At 40.5% G+C, this 17,849-nt stretch overlaps 1 protein-coding gene and 1 pseudogene across 1 annotated transcript in view; one reads left to right on the forward strand and one right to left on the reverse strand.

The window, feature by feature from the left end:
* LOC105925584 (ALK tyrosine kinase receptor) overlaps nt 1-17,849 on the reverse strand; it is a gene marked incomplete at its 3' end in the record, with an annotated part of 482,037 nt that overhangs the window by 304,718 nt on the left and 159,470 nt on the right.
* LOC118561069 lies at nt 16,668-16,798 on the forward strand (annotated as a pseudogene).

Raw genomic sequence — 17,849 nt, forward strand, 5'->3', positions numbered from 1 at the left:
AATATGTCATCCATAAATAAATATTCAAGAACCTTTGCATATATAATGATCCAAACATTATTTGTATTTATTTTAGTTTTTATGTATAATGATTTATTAACTTTTTTATGCTTTATCAGTTCTTGCAAAGTTCTTTAAAGTGTTAATGTTTCCCTCTTCCAGGCTTTTTCTAGGCTGGTTGACAAACAACATGTTCCAATTAAAGCCGAGCCATGCAGAGCGGAGTAGGGCGGGCGAAATCGAGCAGGGGCCGGTGGAAAAGGAGCTATGTATGTTTGGCTCCCATGGAGTGATGCTTTTTGTCTGTCTGCCTGGTACCGCTGCAGCTTTTCGGAGCCAGGTCCGCCTGTCCTGTGCTTCTCCTGGGTGCTGTGGGTTGCAGGTCTTCTAACCAAGTGAAAAACTCGCTTACATACATCCGCTCAACAAAAACACTTGTTTCGCCACATGCGCCCACCCACCCACTCACACAGAAATATTCCAAATTGTTTAAGGTCATGCAAACGTAAGTTCACAAGAGATAATTGCATATTTTCAGTCCCTAGTGTCCTCTTGCTGATATGGAAAAGGGACGAATGATCTTCTGATTAGACACAGTGCCTGATATTCACCCCAGAGGTTTGGAAATAAAGGTGGGGAGGAGATACTTTGATCAATTTTATCCCACTGGCCATGAATGTACTTATTTGCAGAAGAAAATTACCTTTAATAGGGAATGTCTATACAGTGGTGTGTGCATGTGTGTATGGGTGAAGAATAGATTAGGTACATGTGCATTCGCCTCAGGTGTATGCTCATACTGACCTAATGCATCACTGCGACACTGACGATAGCAACACTGACAGGCAGTCAGAGAGAAATCTTGAGGGATTCCTCCTCATCCCCTGAGTGAAGTGGAAGCGACTCTGGGATGAGGTCTGGGGAGTCGGGGAGGTGGCAGGAGGGAAGTGTGAAAATCACCTTCTCCAAGGGTATCCCTCAAAGATCAATATCTGAAAATTGATGCCAAACAGTGAGTAGCTACATGTCTGGGCTGGGTGTGTGTAAGTGCAGTGGCCCCAAACATAACCAGATGGACGGCATCTCTGCTGTTTTAGCTTTTCTCTGAAACACCACAGCTGACAAACTAATTCTTATTAAATCATGTTACACAAGAGAGCATTGTCTCAATTATGGGGAAGACTGCTCACTTTACTGTTGTTCAGTAGACAGTCACTGACACTACACAAGCAGCAAAAGCCACAAAGCGACATTAAAAGAGAAGCTGGCTGTTCACAGAGTGCTGTATCTAAGCATATTAATTCAAACAGAGAGGGAAAAAAATAAGTGTGGTAGCAAAGGCTCCACAAGCAACTGGGAAAACTTGAGGAGGATTGAGAAGCAGCATTCCTTCAGGAGTTTATGGGAGATTCACAGGCTGCGGACTGCTGCTTGAGTGTTTTAAATGCCACCAAACATGGAAATATCCAGGACACGGGCTACAAGAGCAGCATAATTTGTGTAAAACCACTCCTGAACCAGACAATGTTAGAAACATTTTCACTGGGCTTGACTGAAGCGCACTGTTGCTCAGTATTCCAAAGTCCTCTTTTCATATCAAATTACATATTGCATCTAATTTGAAAATCAAGTGCTCAGAATCTGGAGTAAGAGTGGAGTCCATTGTGTTTTTCTTAGAAAAGTCATCCAGCACTTCATGCTTGCCTCTACTAACAAGCTTCTTGAAGAGCCTGGTTTCCCTTTTATGCAAGATTTGGCACCTGCCCGCCCTGCCAAAGTACCAAGATACTGACTGCTCATAAAAGGTGCATTTTAGTGGTACAAAGTAATAAACCTCAAGCAAACCCACTTCTTGCATTGATCTAATGTGGTTCTTTGGATTTGCAATAATTTTCTATTCAAATACAAAATATCCAGTTATAATATATATTAAAAAAACAATGTAAAGAAATGCAAAGAACTTTTGTTCAAAAACCCCATTATGTCAGTTTTAGCTTTCGAGTTTTGCATAATCCTAAATCAATACACTTATTTGATTCAGCATAATGACCAGAGGTCGTACGTCACATTGCACAGGGAGCGTGGGATGGAATGGAGAGGATTAGATGGGAACTCTGGCAGGTTAATCCAGTCATGCTTGCACAGTTTGTGTTGTCTGGGTTGTATGGAGAGTGCAATGGGTTCCTACTTTAAAGAATATTACCCGGTGCAAGTTTTAGACTGAGATAAAACACCTGATAGAACCCAGTCCGACTTTGGCTGACATTTACATTTATTTTCTGCAAAATGTGCATCTTTCCCCCTTTTTCTGCCCCACAGACATATTTCCATTCCACATTCTCAGCTTGTATTTATGTTCAGCAGTAGTCATAAAACCTGCACCCTGTCCTTGCACACCTTGGACCCATTGATGCATTTGATGGGGGCTGCCAGCGGTCTGACTCGATTTGGCTCATTTTTCATCTTTTTTTCCCCCTTCCCCTTTCATTCCGCTCACCGCAAACAACCCAACTGTGTGACGAGCTTTTGAGTAGGACTCAGGAATGAAGAACTGAGCGTACGGGCATAGATGTGTGAATGTCACTCAAAGTCAGTGACAGCTTAAGTATCTGGGTGTGTACATGCATATTTGTTGGTTTATCTAAGTGCGAGCAAGCCAGTGGAGCAATAATTCACCCAGCGTAAACAGACCTGGAGTGACAAGTGTCCTTTCCCTGCTGTCGCTTGATTGACAAGATTTATTAGCCAACCAAACCATATTAATTCTGCCCATAAAGTGTCCGGTCTTATCTTAAACAAGAAGCTTGAAACCTCTTTTGGGGTGGTGATTTTCATCAGGTTACCCCCCAACAAAGGAAAAAGTGTTCTGCAATTTAGTATTGGTGACTGATGGCTAGGCTTGTGAAGCTGCAGCACAATGGAGAGAAGAGCCTATTAAAAGCAGGTAATCATGGACTTTGGTACTTTGCTTTTGTGACGCCCACCCAAGAGACCAAAGTGAATACCTAGAGTGGAGGGCAAGGGAAACAATAATCAGCGATGTTGTCCCTCCTCCCATTGCCATTAATCTGGTTCCAGAGAAGAGATTCTCAAATTAATTGCTTTGTTTGGGGGTGGGTGGGCGGTGGGATGGGAGCTTTCTCAGCTCCCTATTTCGTGGAGAAATTATTTTGATTGTCCGCCCTCTACCGTTACCACTTTACCACGAAGAGTCTTTCCTTCTGTATCACTACTGTCCATTCAATCGCAATTGTATTTATATTAAAATGTAATTTTTGGGACCCTGGCAAAAATGTATAATAGGTCACTGAATAAATTCATGTTTTAGTAAAGTATAATCCAACAATGAAATACTTAGAAAATCCCAAGCACTGAGTGTACCTATTTGGTTGGTGAACAAAAACAAGCGACAATGGCGAAACACAAGTACCACAAAACTGGGCTCCCCTGCTCTTAGTGCTTTATATAACACGTGGTAATCCAGGATTGCACTTAGTCTTCTCCTGTAACACCTACCAAGGATGGAGCATCCAGTGGGAGGGATCTTTGACCATTCCTTTTGAACTCTCTCTGTAGATCCTCCATAATCTCCATAATCCTGGCTCCTCTCTCTTCTCTTCTCTTCAGCTCATCACACAGGGTTTCTATTTAGGTATAGCTAATGAGATGACAATTGGCAGATGGTTAATTTTGTGTCTGGTGAATAATTTCTGTTTTAATTTGGAAATATTATTAACTTACTAAAACACCCAATAAAAACATATTTTCTTTTTTGTGGCAAAATCCACAATATTCTTTTACTTAAGATCCTCTCATTTGGCATAATCTAGTTCACTGGGCCTTTGAAAAGGAAACAGAATCAGGCCCTCAGCAGGACAGGTCTTCCACCATACTTTACCATGAACCATGTTCTCTGTTTTACCCCTGGTTGGCTAACAGAGTGCCTTGCAAAAGTACTCAGCCCCGTTGGCATTTTTTTCTGTGTTATTGCCTCACAACTTGAAAACATTTTGGTGTTTTTGGGGTGATGGGATGTGCTGAAGTTGTGCCAGAAATAACGTTTTCTTTAGTGGCTGAAAAGTTACATTTCAGTCTCAGCTGACCAGAGCACCTTCTTGCATAATTTTTAGGAAGTCACCCCCATGCCTTTTATCAAACCCAAGATGTGCCTTCTTATTTTTAACACTATGTAATGGCATTTTTTCTGGCCACTCTTCAATAAAGCCCAGCTCTATGGCGTGTACGGCTTGTTATGGTCCTATGGACAGATCCTCCAGTGTCTGCTGTGGAGCTCTGCAGCTCCTTCAGGGTCACCTTGGGTCTCTGTGCTGCCTCTCTGATTAACAGCGTCCTCTGTGAGTTTGGTGGGCGGCCCTCTCTTGGCAGGTTTGTTGTGGAACCGTGTGATTTTCATTTCATGATGACAGATTTGATGGTGCAACAGGGGAACATCAAAGATTTGAATATTTTTTATAATCCTACCCTGACTTGTACTTCTCACCAACGTTGTCCCTGACTTGTTTGGAGAGCTCGTTGGTCTTCATGGTCTGATGCTTCTTGCCTTTCAGAAAAGGTGTGTTTATAACTGACAGATCATGTGACAGATCGCACACAGGTGGACTTCATTTCACAGACTGTGGGAGTTTTGAAGGTAACTGCTTGCACGATAACTTTTTAGCTGCCCCATATCAAAAGGGGTGATACATATCCTCGTGCCAATTTTCAGTTTATTCTTTGGTGCATTTCTCCAAAAGTGAGCCCTGGATAAATTTTCTTCCTCCCTTACCACCTTGTGTGTGGTGGCGAGATAAACGCGGAACCTTGTTTGTCACTGTTCTCATTGTCTTGAACTTTAATTATTGCTCTCGCTGAAGATACGGTCAAGTTTAAGCGAGTGGCGATTTTACTTTTTTTTTTGTAACTATCCTTTACTTTTGAAGGGTAACATACATCTTTATTGCTTGAATTATATTTTTTCTATTTTTTTATTTTGTCAGAATATTTTATACCCTTTAAATTAACAATTTGACTTAAATATAGTATTCATGAATAATCTTAAAATATGAAACATGTGATTTTATTAAATATGTTTATTACCTAACAGATAAAGGAAATTGGTTTTAAAGCTAAATTTGTCTACCAGTGGTGCCAATACTGGAAATTTTGTTTTGGGCCAATCTAAGTGATCCATTTGACAATGAACTTAACTTTTTGTTTACTGGTGCAAGCGTTGCCTTCTGTAAACCCTCTCAAAGGTTTTCCTGGCCATTTTTCTTCCCACTTTCTGCCACTCATGGATTTTAACATTCTTTTCCCTCCCTTTTCGTGACAGCAAAATCCATCCCCAGGCAGGAGCCCATTTCCCCAACTAAAGGGCATCGAAGGTTGAGCCATAATTGTAGATTTGTCGCCGAAACAGAGGGAGACAGCAAATGAATTACTTTTATGGCCCCCGGTGTGCATGAACCATTGTCACTACAGCTGCCATAATATCTTGTCATTCACACAACGCTGACTGCCGCTGCACCGCAGCCACTTTCGCTGGGAGTGCTTCCATGTTCGGCGAGGAGAAAATGATGATACTCGTCCCCCCGCTGTAATGATAACATTTGGAACCCGGGACACGGGGACGCTGGCTGAAAGGGCTGTCAGCCTGGCAGCCATTGTCAGTCAGCCGCTTGTCACAGAGAGAGGGGCAAAATGCCAGGACGTCTGATGCCTCGTCGCATGCCGCTCCATGCCTGACAGCTGCCAGCACGGCCCGCGAGCCAGGGAGGAGTCAAAGGGGGAAAGTGATGGGAACCGTCATTTTTGAGGTCAGCTGTCACGTCAGGGCTCGGAATGGTGACGCGGTACATGTAAACAAATGCTCGTCGGTATCTAGATAGAACTGAAGTGCATAAGGAGACAGATGATATACGGTATGTTGTTAGAAAAAAGATCAACTATTTTGTTATATAGAGATTTAAACTGGTTGGATGTGAAGTGGTAAGCCATCCTGTTGAGTCCATCACAGCTTTGACTTTTGTGTTTTTTCACTCTGTTCTTATGTTTTACATTTGGGACACCTGAGTGTTCTGTCTTTGTTTTTCCAGTGCTTTCCATTCATTTGTTCTTCTTTGTTTGTCTTCATCATAATTTTACATTTAACACATGTTTTTTGTTGTCTAGTCATTTTCCCTATTCCCTGGGGATGAATTTAGTGTCATTTCCCAGCCAACAATCCTCATAACTCCTCCTCAACTGCTGCACATTCTTTAACTGAGTCTACCCTATACCTTGTAGCAGCAATTATGTCCTTTCTGTTTATATATACTTAGATTAAATCAGTTATTGTCGGATCCTTTTGTTACCCATTTGTAGTCTGGTCAGTTTTCACCTAGCTTTGTTCTCGGGTCATAACTGTTTTGGGCTCTGATTTGTAAATCACATTTATCAGCCTCCCACTTATCATATCCTCACCTACCTCCTGCCTGCGCTTGGGTGACACTACCTTTAATCTTCATCAGTTACCAGGCATGAAAAGAATTAGTGCTGCCCATATTCCTGGAGTGGGAACATTGGCCCCGTCCATAGAACAAACAGGAAAGAGTAAAGTGTTTAGTTCTGTTAATGGGGGAAATTAAATAAATAAAAACAGCTTATTTGAGGAAGCATTACTCACTTCAAAACAATGTAAACAGTTTCAACTGTCATAATTTGTCAAGAGTAGTCTCTGGGGCTTGAGCTCACATTTTTTTAATTGCTACTCATAGGGGACTATTAAATCCTGTGTTCCTGCGAGGGCCTTGTGAAAAGCAGATCATTACGGAAATAAATTACCACTTTTATGTACTACATGGTAAAAGTCCAGCTGTCTCTTAAGGCAAAGGTAGTGGGGGTACATAACATAAAAAAAGCTCCAAATCAATTTATATCTTTTTGATCCTGCCATGCTGATTTTAAAATCCATCGCCTTACTCATAAGCATTTTCCTTTGCTTTTGTTGTCGTTTTTCCAGAGCAACTCTGAGCTTCACGCTGCACTAACTTTGGATGCAGAGCCACAGCTCAGACGGGTCAACCGAGGGCTAATGAAACACCCGGATGTCCTTCCAATGGGGCTGTGCTTATTTTCCACCCGTCACTCCCTCAGCGCTATCTCGCCAGGCGAAAGCACATCTCTTCCAGGAATGCGCGTTTGTCAAGCTTTCATGGCAGTGTCAGAGAAATGTGTGGATCAACAGAATCCTTCAGGGTGAGGCATGACGAGCATGCAAACTAAAGTCATTGTGTTTTTGACGGGTGTAGCAGAGAAAATTACCACCTAAGGTTAGGAGAATCCAAGCTTTATTAAAAGTGGTCAATTAATTTATAAAGATATAGGCTCCTAAGGGCTTTATTGATTAAACGGCTATCCTACTCCAGACTTCGCTGGTGTAAGATTCTCACAGTACAAAAACATCTGTAAAAGTACATTATTATGGTATTACCACAATAACAGAAATGCATAACTTGATCTAGCTGCTTTCATTTCAAACAGGAAAGGAGTAAATATTCCTATTGTTGCTAAAATGTTAATCATAACAGTTTAAGTAAACATCTGATTGCAATGTCAAAGTTGATATGTTTACTAAAGCAAACATATGGAACATCTGCTCCTTTAGTTTTCAAACAATGACTGCACATTTTTGGAAATCTGAAATATATTTACACATTTAAACATGTCATGCTTGTAAATGAGGGGGACATTTTAGTAGCCTCTTTTCACCTAGATTACAGGAGTGCTTAGCAACAGCTTGGAGACTGTTGCTCTATAGCGCAGTGCTTTTCAAATAGTGGTGCTCTCCCCCAAGTGGATGCATGATGGGGGGAGAACAGCCTTTACAGTAAAAAAAAAAGTCCATGGGGACCTTCTAAATCCTGCTAAATGTGCCAACAGCACCACCTGCTGTTTGATCTGTACCTGCAGTTGGTAGCATGAGTTTAAAGGGATTTTCAATACTGTAATCCTCAGAGCAATGGCTTCAATGCATTAAATTCCTGAGAGACCATAAATCTTAAAAGGTGCAGTGGGGATCTTCTTTCTGCTTCAAGTTCCAGAGGGATCATCTTATATATTGGTCGTTCCTCATGCCAATCATTGGGACACGCACATATAACGTTCCTTGCTAGTTTCATCTTGCTGTGCATGTGCACTTCTACTGTTTATGTATCCAGTTAGCTTCGGTGTTAGCCATTCATTGTAGCTCCGCTGCTCTTACCGTACACATTGAAACTGACACAGTGGCAAGAAGTAAACTATTTTACAAGTTTATGAGATAAAGAAGAAGGCCTCGAAAGAAAGAAATAAGACCAGAGTTTTTTTGGGAGATTATTCCAGAAAAGTGGAAGAGCAGGTAAGATGATCTTGTGCATGCGCAGTTATTCAAAAAGTGACTTGGGCGTGTCCTACTTATCCGTCCATCCATCCATCCATTTTCTGACCCACTTAATCCCTCATGGGGTCATGCTGGTGCCTAACTCCAGCGCCCACTGGGCGAGAGGCAGGGTACACCCTGGACAGGTCTGTCATACATATATTTCTGGAAAAATCATCTAACTTATCTTTAATGTAATTATATCTAAAAGTTTCTCTTGAATATTAAAAACACAATATTATTTTTGCCATATTTTCAACTATTCTAGTTTAGATCTCTGTAGTTCATAGCTTAACTGTTATAAAATGTAAACGGTATTCTGGGTAATCTTTAGAGCGATGGCTTCAGAAAGGAATAAAAATAGCATTTTTAACAATATTTGTTGGGATGGGGGAAGGGTGTGTTGTCCTGGAATCTTTTTCTTCTTCTGGGGGGGGGGGGGGGGGGGCATATGGTGGTACTGTTTTGTAAAACAGACCTGTACACTCTAGTACAGGTCTAGAGTGGAACTCAGCACAGTACATATGGAGTGTTACATTTTAAACGAGTGTCTGATATCTCCCATTCTACTGGGTAACATACACTGGTGGTCTGGTGCGCCAACTGAGGGGAACGAACTTTGGGTCGAGTTCAGTGACTGGTTCCGTTTTGATGCACTTCACCGCATTTCCCCTAATTTGTGTAATTATAGTAAGAACTTAATACGTGACACACCACGTTGCAGTTGTTCTAGGGTATTTTTGTTAAAAGTCCACCAGCCAGATTGTAGGACAGACCATTTGTGTTTACTACAGCACCCCTTCAAGATGAGAAGCTGGCTAATGACATACGGTCAAAAGTATTCACATCCCTAAGCAGTTTTCATGATTAGTTAATTCAAACCTTGTAATTAAAATGGACCATTTCAGAGTTTGCACCATTTCATTTACAGAACATGCTGATGGCTTTGAAGATGTGTAATTTCTTTCTTATTGTGAAGCAAACACCAAATAGAACTAAATAGCAGAAAACTTCAGCGTGCATAACTGTTCACCCGAATAAAGTCAGTACATTATAGAATCCGCTTTTGCAGCAATTACAGTTGGAAATGGCTTTGTATTTGTCTCTAAGCCTGCCACCTCTGCTTAGTGCAGATCCTTTACATAAAAAAAAATTAAATTACTATGTTGAAATGTAACAAAACAGGTATAAAGTCAAGAAAAGTGAATAATTTTGCAACACACTGTAAGTCACCAAATATGGGCCTGTCAGTACCTCACTTGGCTTCTCAGAGGTCTAAAAGCTGTCCAGTTGCCTGCATTGTTATATCAGTTTACTTAAATGATCAAAAGCATGCCTGTCAATCAGACAGGTGATCATAAATTGACAGCACTGGGGTAAATGATAGCATGACATGGAAGGGGGCCGACCGACCAGGACGTATAAGTAAGGAAACTATCAAAAGTGTATGGAAAACAAGAAAAACGATTACAGGAAATTGCACAAATGAGATTCTCAGCAGTTGGCAATAACTTGCTGGGAAATTAAATGCATTGTAATATGTTCCTCCCATGCTGGAATCCAGCAAGATGAAAACAATCAACCACATTTGATGAAAAATGTGTTTGTGGGATTTATATTCAGCTTCTTCTCAAAGAAATCCAAGGCAAAAGTACATCAAAGCACAAGAGTTTAAAATGTGAAATTAGATGCGTTCTCTCTTAGATTTTATAGGCAACTTTTGTTTCTACTTTAACCAGAGTGCAGTGTATACAGGGATATAGGAAATATTTCCCTTATACTGTTGCAACAACACAGACAATTCCTGCTGCAGGGTTTCCTCGACTAGATGTGAAAACAAACTGAAGCTCTGTCCTGGCGCACCTTTCACCGTGTGCTTTGATGCATAGCACGAGTCCAGAGGCTCCGTGGTGGAGCCTAAATCCTTTCTAAAACTCAGAAGATGAAGCACTTCCGCTGCTCTTCTTCATCACCGATATGCCTCTTCACAGCTGTTCTACAATCTGCCTCCTTGAGCTGCGGGGTCGGGCGCGGTTGCCACTGTGGTGCCCCAGTTTCCCCTCATCATTGTGTTTCTCCTAAGCACCATGAGGGCGCTTATTCACGCAGCACCCGTGCAAGCAGCGAGCGAACCAGACACACATTCAGCATGTTCACAGCGAAGGAGCCTTTCTGAGATTTTCAAAGTGCCGTTGATGTTGCACAATCTGCTGCTATTCACCTGAGTGCAAGTGTGAGACAGAGATTCTGCGCCGCGCCTCGTGTCAAAACATGAACCGGAGCAGCTGCACTTTGTGAAGATTGCAAACACTCATTCTGCAAATTGTCTGTTGCAATACAATCAAACTGTTTTTTTTTTTTTCAGTGCTGGAAATTGTGTTTTTCAGAGTACAAAGGAGACAAATTTGATTTTGTAGCTTTTCCATTCTGTCGATCAGAATATTTAAGGAGCAAGTGGGAAAATATTCTTGTGCTTTTACAGCTACCTACTCTGAAATCTATTCATATTCTCTCTGCTTTGACATGAAGCATCTATAGGATTTATGGTCCCAGTAAGGTCCAGTTTGTGTCTGATTTTAATGAAGTTGCTGCAGACTGGCATTGATGGATAACGTTCCATTATATTAATCCAAGCAAATCTGCTTTTCTAAGGAGACAAATTTTTTTCTTCGGGTTTTCCAGTTTCGGTAGATCCCATTTTACTTTGTATCTTATCCCAAGGGATCTTTAAGCTTTATCTTTTGTTTAAAGCCCATTTATCACCAACCACTTCCCCACCAGAATCCTAATTCTTCCTTTAACTCCTTTCATGATCTATTTCTGCTTTTTTGTGCAGCAACCAATCCTCTCCATTTCTAAACCTCTTTGCCATCCATTCAGTTGTTTTTCCTCCTTTGCTTTTAAGACTGGTAGTTTCTGTCCAGTAAAGGAACTTTTTTCTCAGCCGTATTCCCTTCAGGGCATAGACTGGTTACTGCGTGAAACAGGTGTTCAGTGGTTAGTGGTGTTTCCCCTGACAGGCAGTGGACAGAGGGGACAACCCACCCAGCTGTTTCAGTGGGCTTTAGGCTGCACTGAGTGATGATTCACAACAGATTTTCTGGCAAGGCAATCTACCATCCACTGCATCAGTTTTTAACTAAAATACTTTAAGTAATACACTCTGAGGCTAAACAGCCTACAGGTCCAGCCCAGTAACTGATCATGTTCGTGTTGCCTCATCACAAAAAGTACATGTTTTAAATACATTTTGATATATTCAAGATTTTCCCAAAATACCAATATTAACTCGTCTTTGGGTGCCTAAGGACTGTTGTTCTTCCTCCTAACTTGTTTGAGGGAAAAACATAAGAATACACATTCATTTTAAAGCAGAGTCTTGAGTCTCAGACATGAATAAAAATGATGTAGTAGAAAAATTATACAGATAGAAAAAGGTATTTTCAATAGAGAGGTCGAAAGATTTTCTGCAACTTCCTCCCCAAGTGGAATAAAAGATTTCACTAACGTACAATGAACAAAGGAGACCTTCTTTTTAAGACTAAAAAGCTTACAGAGCAGTTGGGACTTTCCTGTCGAGGGTGAGTATTGCAAAGCGTAAAGGACTCGTTTTAATAATCTGACTATACTGGTGTCATACAGGAAAGCATAAAGCACAAAAATATTTACCCTGTCAAAGATTTTTTTTTTTTCCAATTTGGCCGTTGTGTCACAGATCAAAGAATTTTGGTATCAGACAAAAATAACATGAGCAAATACAGAATGCAGTTTTATAATGCGTATTTTATTGAGTAGAATAGTTATTCACGGCCTTATGTTCTGACACATTGACTGACCTTGTTAAATCATGAATTAACTGTGTTTAACCAAAGTTCTTGGTTAGATTTCACTACCTGGCCTCTCCAAGCACAAAATCGCATACACATAACCTGTCTGACAACTTGAAGGACAAAAGGTCACAGAAACAACACATCCAAACAAGCAGCACAGCTCCAATGAAAAAGGACACATGTAGAATCTGCTTCTGTAGCAGCAGATATGACTTCTTTCACTTCTGTGACTAGTATTATCTATTAGTAACTTCTACGTGCCTTCACCAGACCAATACTAGACAATGCTGCTGCTTCAACAGACCTATATTAGTATTTCATCTTTGGCTTGATAGCATTTTGGGCCAAAAACAGGAACAGGTTGTTTTTCTTGTCGGGAAGGTTGGCAGTGTCCTAGGATGCCTCCTCAACACAGTGCAGATGGTGGTACAGAAGAACTATAAACAACATCACTGTTGGACAATGTCTCCCATCCCATGCATGCTGCTGTTGCAGAGCTCAGTGCTCCTCCTGGAGGTGCGCGCAGGAACGTTATCACAGATCCTTCTTCCCAGCGGCTGACAAACTCCATAAATGTTTATGCCCCTGTTGTTTTTGCTGCTATTTTCATACTTAGAAATAGTCAGTTATTTTATATGTAACAATACAGGCACATTTTTGTAAATTGCTTCAATCTGAGTATTATATTTCATAATAACTGTACAGTATTTTTTTCATTTGTTGTAAATTTGCTCTTACTGTACAGTCTGTTGTCCTTTTTTTGTTTTTATTGTTTTCACCTTTGTCTCTATGCTGCATGCTCTCCTTACCTTTAGCTTTATCTGCTGGTAAACCAGTATTTCCTCATTGTGTGACGATCAAGGATAGTTCTATTGTATTCTACTAGTGGCAAAACAAACCATCTGCCCCATTCTGTCTCAACCTAGTTTAAGTTTAGAACTAAGAAACTTGATACATGCATTGATTTAAATGACAAAAGTTGAATCCAACTAAGCAGGCTTGTTTGGTGTTGAGAAAACAAGCTGCAAGATCCCACTATCCCAAAGCAAGTATTCTCACATGATAGTTGTAAACCGTGATGTATGGACAGCCTGTCTTACATTCTGAATTTAATTTCATATTCTCTGTCAAATTAGCTCCTGTTTTGTGCAAATTAAGCTCCTAAATTATCCATTATCCTGCTTTCTGCTAGCAGCTGTTGATCTGCAGTTTATTGCTGAGCATTTTGGGTGCACACCAACACAATGAGATGACTGACGGCAGGAAAAGAATATTTTTTTAAAAAGCTGCTTGAGCTACATGGAAGTGGGAAGCATTGCTGTGATTCCTTCTGAGTCTTTCTTTGTCTGAAAGGTCATTTTAGCCATTGTTAGAGCAAAAAAAACACTCAATTGTGGAATCTTTTAGGCTAGAACTTTTATTTTTGTTAGTGCCGAGAATGTTTTTTTTTCTTTTCTTTTTTTTTTTTTTAAATTAGCTCCAGTCTCAATGTCCTGTAACAGAATAGTCAACAGTGAAATTTTAATATAATTGAGCTGGAGAAAAATTAGGGGAGTTGGAAGTGCAGAATAAATGTGGTTGTGCCCAAGCATGCATAGAGAAATAGACCAAATTGTTCTTGCATGCACTGCTGACTACTGTTTAGGTGGGACCTTTGCAAACTTTATGCAAAACGTGAGGCTCTACTGTGGGCAGGCAAACCAGCAAATGAACAGTTTGCACCTTGATCCCATCCTTAGAGTCAGTCATCTTCAAGCTGAAATGGTTTGGTGAGGTTGACCTGCTCCTGAATCTGGAAAAATCTGCTTCAATATGTTGCTTCAAATAGCAAGATCCTATCTTGTTTTATTCTTTTAACAAATTGAACTGTCACTAAATGGCTGCAAGTTGTAAAAACACTCAAAATAAAATGCCATATACAACCTCTGTGTACAAAGCAGCTCAAAAAAGTGACTCCTTTTTTATCTAATATTTTCTTCGTTTGTCCTCTCGTAAACTTGTTACCTCCTGCTCCTCAAGAGGGAATGGTAATATTTTTTTCTGCTCCAAATCGACACATTGGACCTGAACTGAAATTTGTACCCATCCACAAGGACAGGCTAAATGTTTTCTGGGGAAAAAAAAGGAGTTTTAAGGTCAGACAAAACAAAGATTGAGCTTTTTGGCCATGATTACAAGAGATATGTTTGAAAGAGTCAAGCTGAGGCTATTAAACCTCAGAACACTATCAAGTGTAGAGCATGGTGTTGGTAGCATTATGCTGTGGGACTGTTTCACTGTGTGAGATCTGGGTCTACAGCACGAAGTGGGTGGAACAGAAATAAACTACCTCTTAATTATTTGACTTTGACACAATTGGGAAGATATTATCCATTATCCAACAAAACTGGTCTCAGGATTAATAAAGTCAGCTAACATTAATGTCCTGGAGCGGCCGCCCCAAACCCTGTGCTAGGAAACCAATCAGTTTAAATTAACTCTAATAATACTGCCATGAGTAGTGGACAAACATTGCCAGCTCTATTATGGTCGTTAATTCGTTATTGCTGGTTTCTTGTGCAATGGTGTTGTTGATCTAATGCATCAGGGATAATGCCTTTCTACAGTTTACAGCCTATGAGATCCCGGAAAATTACGGACCTGCAGTACAAAGACATAAAAATACTTTTGGGAGAAACTTCAGAAATAGTAGGCCAACTCCACTTTACTGGAGGATCATCCCTGTCTCCTTTAAGTGTACAAGTTTTCTACTGACTTCTAATACTTAAAGTGACATCTTGTCATCACTTATTTATTACAAATGCTTTTGTTCTGTTGAAAGGAGACTTTTTTCTTGACTGTTTTTTTTTTCCATGAGTCAAAGATATTTCAGCAGGCCATGAGTATCTGTTCTATCACTGACATCTGCGTCAGCTCTGGTTTCAGTCATCACTTTGTAGAGACAATGTGGCAGAAGCCTTTTGAGGCTGAGATAATGTTGCCTGATTAATAGCAAAGGCAGAGAGTGACAGAAATCCTGTTTGTCATAATTTTTTCTCCTATGTTTGTAGCTCTTAACTTACCAGGCAACTCTGTACCCCGATGGACTGTTTCGTTTTACCAACCGTCAAACCCACATTATCATCTTTACTCTTCTATTTAGAATAGGACCAACATGTCAAAACTGGGCCGGAGGGAGACAGGTTTTATAAAAACACCATCAAGACAAGTTTAAAAAGGCAGCGGAGGAAAAAAGAGACTTGGACCTGCCTGATATCTGCTTTCCAACAGGAAGCTGCAACAGATTGTCGACTGCTTCAACTCTCCCTGGAAAAATCAAGAATTTTTAAAAGTCTATATCGAACTGTTGAATGAGTGAGCTATCAGTCTTTGGCATACACTTTTCTCGGATATAGTTGATTTTGCATCAGATCCTTAGCTAGAAATATCCTCTTTATTTAGATTTTCAAACTTATTTTGTCCTGCAGTAGTCTTGTTGCATACAGGAGCTCTTAATATTTTTGACCAGACAAAGAAGCCTCTGCCATCAATTGACTCCTTTAAGCATGACTAATATTTCCAGGTACCCACATGGTGAATCCAGATGTCTTCAGAAGAAACGATTCATGTTCAGATGAGACAAAGATTGAACTATCTGCCCTCAATGACGAGAGGTATATTTGGACAAGTCAAACTTTCACATCTGAGAACAATATACAAAATGTGAAGCATGGTAGTGGCAGCATCATAGTGTGCGGCCTATTCACTGCCAGTGGTGCTGGTGCATTGCACAAAGTGGAAAGAATAATGGACTTCCTCCCAGTTTCTTATTAGTGATGAAGTTTAATCTTCAAATGTGATAATGAACCCTAACATACATGAAAATTCGTTTCGGTATGAATAAAGGAGGCAAACATTAAGAATCTGGACAGGCCTTCTTAAAGGGCCTATATCATGCAAAATCAGCTCAGTTTTTTCTGAAAACATTTCAAACCTATCCAGGAGTCTTTGGGCATGATTTTGATGAAGTTATATAATCATAACAAAGTGATATTATGCTTTATTCGGGCATGTCTGAGTAATCCTTATGAAATCTGCTTCATTGGCAGAAGCTCCTCCCAGAGCGTTAGTAGAGTGATCTTTACTCGTCGCCTCCAGGAAGTAACTACCTTGACCATGCCACTCCTGCCCATTAAACAACATGCTCAACCAGCTGTGATGCGAGGCAGAGCACAATCATTTCTGCTCAAAGTTGAGATGAAGTGGCTCTTTTAGCACCTAATCTGCATGTTCAGAGCAACTGCTCTTTTTTATACCATGCTGCTTCGGCTCTAGTGCGACCCCACACAGGGTCATTATTCCAGGTTGGAAAAATAGCACCAGAAAACATCTAATATTTCATGACAAATGAATACTCCGTAGTACAAAAGGTAATCGTTCATCATATATATGCCTTTAGTTTACTCCTGGCAGGAAATATTTCATGATCATGAAGGTGAATCTCTCAGAGCAAGGCTCAGCCATTGCACTCTGGCTGTTCTGACCTTTGGAAAGTGCTGGCCTAGTGGTTAGAGCAGCGCCTTTGTGTTCTGAGAAGCCCAGATCGGTCCCCGCAGACTGCCACAATGGGTGCCTGAGCTGGACCCTTAGCCCCAGATTGCTCCCTGGGAGCCACTCAGTGTAGGCAACCCACTGCTCCCTAAGGGATGGGTTAACTGCAGAGACAGAATTTCCCCTCTGTGGAACTATAAAGGGAAATCTGCTTCTTAAAAAAACAAAAAAACACACAATATATAACTTTTTAAGCCTGCGCCAATAAACCAACAGATTTAAAAGAACTTTAATAATTTTGCCAATAAACTGTCGGATGTACTCCCAGAGGTATGCCAGCAGGTTGTAAATGACTTCAAAAAGAGTAGGTAGGTGTGCATTTTGCTTAGACAGGTTAGGCACATGTTAGTGAGAGGAGATTTCTTCCTATGTTGTTTGACTTACAGGACATAAAAAAAATAAACTCCAAACTGTGACAACCCATGATTGTCAACTGTAATAATCATTACAGCAGCATGGTGTACAATAATTTCCCTCTGGAGCCTCATGTAAGTTCATAATCCGACAATAACATGAAAAATAATTAGTAATTACCAAAAATACAGATTATATGATCATTTTTGCTGTTTGAAACATTCTGTTGACTTTCGCTGCAGTTGCTTTTAGTCAAAGCGCTAATTTGTTCCAAAAAAAATAAAAATAAAGCTTATAAGGTGCCATTATTCTAGCTGTTTTAAACATGTCTGCTGCAGCAGTGCTGGCAGGTCTGCATCTCAGCAGGGAGACCATCAAACGCTAATGCCTCATCTTTTGGGTGAGTAAAAGGTGGAGAAGTACAGCTTATTCAATGTTAAAGAGAGTTTGCCTGCTGTTCTCTGAGACGCTGAAGATCAATGTTGTTTAGGAGAGAGCCGATATGCTGTTGATGATTTCCTGAAAAAAACTGTAGCTCAATAAAACAAACAAGAGTAGACTTCCCCATTTAAGCTCTCTTTTTACTTTGGGTGTTTGATTTTGTGGTTCAGTGGGAAGAGCAGTCATCTAATAATTAGGAGTTTGCAACCGTCTTTCCAGCTCCCACAACCACATGT

This window comes from Fundulus heteroclitus, unplaced genomic scaffold, assembly GCF_011125445.2.
Source record: "Fundulus heteroclitus isolate FHET01 unplaced genomic scaffold, MU-UCD_Fhet_4.1 scaffold_55, whole genome shotgun sequence".
Lineage (NCBI taxonomy): Eukaryota > Metazoa > Chordata > Actinopteri > Cyprinodontiformes > Fundulidae > Fundulus > Fundulus heteroclitus.